Source organism: Sminthopsis crassicaudata, chromosome 3, assembly GCF_048593235.1.
Source record: "Sminthopsis crassicaudata isolate SCR6 chromosome 3, ASM4859323v1, whole genome shotgun sequence".
In the NCBI taxonomy this organism is placed as follows: domain Eukaryota; kingdom Metazoa; phylum Chordata; class Mammalia; order Dasyuromorphia; family Dasyuridae; genus Sminthopsis; species Sminthopsis crassicaudata.
The window spans coordinates 513,174,401-513,180,745 of NC_133619.1; positions in this window are offsets into that span (position 1 = coordinate 513,174,401).

The window sequence follows — 6,345 nt, forward strand, 5'->3', positions numbered from 1 at the left end:
GCTTCTCAGTGTTCCCTTCTGAACTTCCTTCTGCTCTCTTCTGTGTATTTTATTTACTATTTGTTTATATATTTTAAAGATTTTATTGATATCTTTTCTTTATATAATCTAAATTTCCCTTATATTCCTTCCCATCTTCTCTCAAAGAGCAATTTATTATAGCAAATTTTAATAAAGAAAAACCACAGAAAAAAATTCAGCAAATGAATCAATACAGTGAAAAAAATAGTAAACATATGCTGTTCTAAATTTGAGGACACCCCCTCCAACAAAGTAGATGAGAGAGGTATCTTTTCATATCTTCTTTGGGACCAAACTTATCCTCTGTAATTTTTCAATGCTGTATTTTTTAAAAATGTATTTCCCATGCAGATGGAAGGTGGTTAATTAACATTAATCCACATTTTCTGCAGTTCTTAAGATTGCCTTAGATGACTTGGATTTCTTTGTGACAGCCTAAAAAGGAAGGGTGGGGTAGTATAAGTATCTTTATACCCATTTTACAGAGAAAGAAACTGAGACTCAGAAGTTCAATCTACCACAAATATCGGTATCATGATATGAATCTGCCTCTGATTCCAAAGTCAGCATTCTTTCCATTTGAGCATGATGCCTTTCAATAGTCAGTGGTGTCAAATGCTGTAGAGGCTTAGGAGAAAAGATGACTGAAAATGGGTCATTGAAAGTTCCATTCAGTCCAATGACAGGAGTAAAAGACATATTCTTCATAAGGAGAAGGAAGAAACAAAGGGAGCTTGTTTTGATGAATGGAGAAGAAATGGTTGCCAATATATGAAAAACAATAAGAGTTTTGCAAGAGATATAACCATTCCATTTTAGAATTGATCATAAAGGAATAAAAATAACTAGCTTTAAGGTTTGCAAAGTGTTTTACAACAATCTCATTTACTCCTCACAAAAGCCTGATTTCACAGATGTTGAAATTGAGGCAAAGAAAAGTCAAGTCATTACCCAGAGTCATACAGCTAGTATATGTCTAAGACAGGAGTTAAACTCAGATCTTCCTGATTCCAAGTACAACTCTATTCACTAAGCTGGGCATAGTCTCATGTGTAGCCTACCTTTAGAGAAAGCAGAGTTCAGAATTAAGAGAGAATATTGATTATGTTACATTAAAAAGATTTTGCACAAACAAAACCAATGCAGCCAAAATCAGAAGGAAACCAGGAAACCAAGGGAAAATTTTATAGCAAATTTTTCTGACAGAGGTATCACTTCTCAAATATATAGAGAACTGAGTCAAATTTATAAGAATATGTTACCTTCCCCCATAGATATATGGTGAAAGAATACAAACAAGCAATTTTTAGAAGTAGAAATCAAAACTATCAATAATTATATGGGAAAGTGCTGAAAATTACTAATAATTAGAGAAATGCAAATTAAAACATCTTTGAGGTGTCACCTTACACCAAAACGATTAGCTAACATGACAGAAATGAGAATGCCAAATGCTGGAGGGGATATGGAAAAATAAGCATGCTACTGAAGTTTGGGGCAGCTAGATGGTGCAGTGGGTAGCACACCAGGTCTGGAGCCAAATATGGCTTCAGAAACTTACTAGCTGGGCAAGTCACTTAACCCTTTTTGCCTCAGTTTCTCATCTGGAAAATAACCTAGAGAAGGAAAAAAATATCTCTGCTAAGAAAACCCCAAATAGGATCATAGAAAACACTAAAACAATAGAACAACAAGAAAATACTGCTGGTAAAGTTGTGAACTATTCTAACCTTACTATAAAACAATTTAGAACTATTTCCCAAATACTATGAAATTGTGCATACCCTTTGGCCCAACAGGGCCATTATTAGTTCTACCAAAAAGATTCAAGAAAAAGAACCTATATGTACAAAAATATTTGTAGCAGCTTTTTTATGGTGGCAAAGAACTAAAAAATGAGAAAATACTCATCAATTGAGAAATGCCTGAACAAGTGATGGTATGTGATTGTGATATACCATTGTATTATGAGAAACTCTTAAGGAGATGGTTTCAGAAAAACCAGGGAAGACATATATGGGCTCTGGCAAAGTGAAAAGAGCAAAACCAGAACATTGTAATAGCAATATTGTATTGATGATCAGTTGTGAAAAACTTGTTTACTCTGATGAACACAATGATTCAAGGCAATTCCAAAGGATTCATGATGAAAAATTCCTCAAAGAGAGAGCTTATGAACTCTGAGTGCAGACTGATGCATTTTTCACATTCTATTTTTCTTGCCTTCCTTTTTTTTGTTTGCTTGTTTGTTTGCAATATGGCTAAGGAGGAAAATTTTTTGCATGACTTCATTTGTATAATGGGTTATATTGCTTGCCTTATCAAGGATTGGGAGGATTCAAGGGAGGAAAAGAATTTAGAGTTGAAATTAAAGTAGACAAAAAAAAAAAAATAAATAAGAGAAGATAGGTAAGACCTAGATCCTAAAATGCTACAGGTCAAGTCCATCAAGGAAGGGTAAAACATACTGTCCACCTCCTGATGGAAAGGTGATGGATTCAGAGTGAAGACCAAGACATAGGTTTTTGTTTGTTTGTTTTTTCCTGGCTAGAAAAGAAACTGAGGTCTGAGGAAAACCTGAACTTAGAAACCCACTTCATTCTGGGCCATCATCAGTTATCTTGACTTTTATTCTGCCATTAGACTTTGATGACTAGAGAAGAAAGTGAGATGACGATTTTGTCTTGCTTGAATCCAATCCACACACAAATTAAAACATCACCCTGTGATATAATTGGTCGTCTTTGGAAACAAAAGACCAACAACAACAACAACAACAACAACAACATATTTTCTGGGTATGACCAAAGTCAGAATTGTTTCACTTGACCATACATATAAAGAGGGAAAAAATTCTGAAGAATGGAACTCAAGAAAACACCAAAAGAACAAATTCCAATGAGAAGGAGGAAAAGATTATTATCTAAAAGACTGTTCATGACGCCCACGGATCTGTTGAAAGGAAAATTCTTCATTTGGCTTTTCACCCTGATTAACGAGGCAAACACAGAACAAAGAATTAAAGGAGGTCATTATAAGTCCATCAGCAGCAAGTTCACTTTTTAATTCTCTCTGTCCTGTGTTTTGCCTCATTTAACAGCATTTTCCCTTCAACCATCAGCCAACTTAAAAATTTAAACAATCATAGATGACGGAAGCAAATCAGGAAATGTAGCGTGAATAGAAACAAGGCTAGTCCTGTAAACATTCCTGAGGAACTCACACTCCTAAGGAGCTGAGGCCAGTCAGAAATTGAAGTGAGGGTTGCTAAAAGCAACCAAGAACTATGCTGTGGTCAGCCAGATCAGAGAAGAGACTGGCCTGCTGCTCAGCTGGGGCTGATGGCTCATGGTGTTAATGGACCTCATTTGCATGACTTCTCGGGTCCTCCCAGCAGATACACCAGGCTATAAGAGAAAACAGGCCTAATTGCCTACCTCTCATTTTTACTTCTATTTTCTCTATCTAGAGCTGGGGTGTGGTAATTGTTTTTAAATATATTTTCATCATTTTATTTCAACATAATTGGTTTTCTTTGTAACTATCTTATTTGATACATATCTGATAATGACATTTCTATAGTGCCTTAAAGTTTTCAAAGCTCTTTACAAATATTATCTCATTTGATCCTCATCACATCCCTAAGAGGTAGGTGCAAAATACAGGTGAGAAAACTGAGATCAAAAGAAGGGATTTGTCCAAAGCAACACAAGTAGTAAGTGGCAAAGTCAGAATTTGAACCCCATCTCTGGCTCCAAATTTAGAACTCTTCCTACTGAGTTCCACTGAGGACCTGGAGCAATGAATGAGTAGTAGGAGGAGTGATGGCAGAGGGTTTGGGGGAAATACCTTCAGAAATGCAGAAATAGGGAGAAGAGGAACAGGAACAGAGTATCACTGAGATGGGCACCAAGAGCATCCTACCCCATTTTTGCTCTTTGCAGAGGTACATGTTAATCCAGGAACTCTGACATCAAAATTATTCAGCCTTATTCTTTCAACTGAGCCCCTTGCAACTGAGTCACCCCTAAGGACTTCAGTTCAAGGTTTATTTCGCCAGAAAGCCTTCTAGGAAACTATAGGGAAATGAGTGTGATGGGGAAGACTAGTCCTTCCCTAACTTGTCTATACCCTTCAAAGACTGCAATTCAAATCAAGAACAAGCATTCACTTTTTGCTTGTCAAGTGACAGATACTTTGCTAAGCATGATTTCTCAAAAGTAAGACAGTTCTTTCCCTCAAAGAATTTAAATTCTAATGGAGAAGACAATGTATATATAACATACAGCAAGATATATACAAAAATAGATATTAGAATCAAGATACCTTTAATGGACAAGGCATTAACCACTGAGATCAGGAGTTGAAAGGAGGTGAAAGAAACTAGCGATTCCAAGAGGTGGAAGTGAGGAAAGAAAGGACATTCCAGGAAGGGGCAACAGCTAGGACAAAGGCTTGGGGAAGGGACATGTGTGAAGAACAGAAAGTAGGTTTGGACCTCAGAGTTCCAGAAGATGAGTAATATGTAAGAAAACCAAAATGATAGGAAGCAGCCACATTGTGTTGAGTTGTACATACCTTATCCAAAAGGTCAGAGAAAGTCACTGGAATTTTTTGGGCTGTAGGTAAACTATTGATCTATGTCAGAATTTCTTTCAATGAATTGAAATCTTTCTAAGTTTTCATAAGTTGAGATTTCTCCTATTGTAGTCATTGGTAATTTTCTGTTTGATAGCTAAAGGTGAGAGAAATAAGTATTTCTCTCTTTATTTTTCTCTTGTACTAATAACTAATTTTTGAATCAGAACCAAGGTTTTTTTTCCCTTTTCTATTTCTTCATCCAGAAATCAACCTGCATGGGAAATCTTTCTTAAAGACTTATCCAGAACAAAATCAAATCAGACAATAAAAGAAATTCTAAGACTGGCTAGAATCTTGATCATAGTGTTTTTAATCAGATAGGTCTGGAATATTGATTTTCCCTTGTCAGACAGACATTGTGATATTCATTCTCTCATGAGTTGTTAACCGGAATTAATTGCCACCCTCAGAAATACCTGCTTTTCCAAGAGTTTATTAACTGTAAGCCCATTGCCATAAGGGTTGTTTGGTCTAGAAGAGAGAGTTTTTTATTAATGAACTTGTGGCCTTATTAATAAAATGGTTAAATGCCTCTGAGACTTATTAAATATTACAGAGGGAGCTTTTTGTTTGTGGCCTAAACAAAGATGGTCAGCAGGACTTGGTCTTTTACCCCTTGCACCTGTCTGTACTCCATGGCTTCCTAGTTCTATAAGTGACCGGTGGCTGGGATTTTACTAGTTCACAGGTAATTTTAATTGGTTTCTATCTTATTTGGGGAAATTTGACAAAGAACCAGGTGATAGAGCTTTGATTATATAACTGCTTCGAAATGATATTTTAGGAAATATCTTCTTTCAGGAAGAAAGATTTCCTCTAGAAGAGAAGGGTAGGCAGTGGATAGAGCTCTGTCCATGAAGTCAGGGTGACCTGAGTTCAAATACAGTCTCAGACACTGGACGCTTACTAGCAGTGTGATCCTGGGCAAATCACCTTGCCAAAAAAAAAAGTAAAGAGACTTTTTCTTGGCTTAAGTGTACAGTGTGGGAGAAAAGGTGACTAGATGACCTTTGGAGGTCTCTTTCTACCTAAAGATTCTGTGATGATCAATGATGCCACTGGAGAATTATATAGTCTCAACCTCTGGATTATGAGAGACAAATAGTAAGGGCCTAATCAAGAGAACATTTGGCCAGGATGGAACAGTAACGTTGATGAGGTTGGAGGCTGGCAAAATCTGTGAAGTAGTCTTGAGAGGCCTGGGGTAATGGTTGCTCTGACAGCTGCCTGAGGGCTTCTGCTTTTAAATTAGAGTGGCTCAGAACTCGTTGGTATGAGCCAGGATTTAAAATAGATGGTACTTGCATGGCAGCCAAGAATTTAAAATACTTTCCTTAGTTTCTTACCAGGTTTTCTTACTGCTGGTCTCTTAAGCTTCTTGAGATCTGAGGTTTTATCTTATTCCTCTTCATATTCCCAGTGCCCTTATTCACGATAATACTGTAGTTAGTAGGTATTCAATAAGTATTTGTTCAATTGAATGGAGATGCCTAGAAGCCCTGAACTTCCTTATCTTTGAGATAATCTCCGTGGGTCAGGGACCCTGGAAATAAAGAAATTCTGACAGTGTTGATCTTAAGGTCATAAATATCTCTCCCTTTAATTTTTTCTCCTATAGGAAATGGGTATGTTCTATCATATAATCCAAATGCATTTGGTTAATGAAGCCTTTGAGGCCGGAAG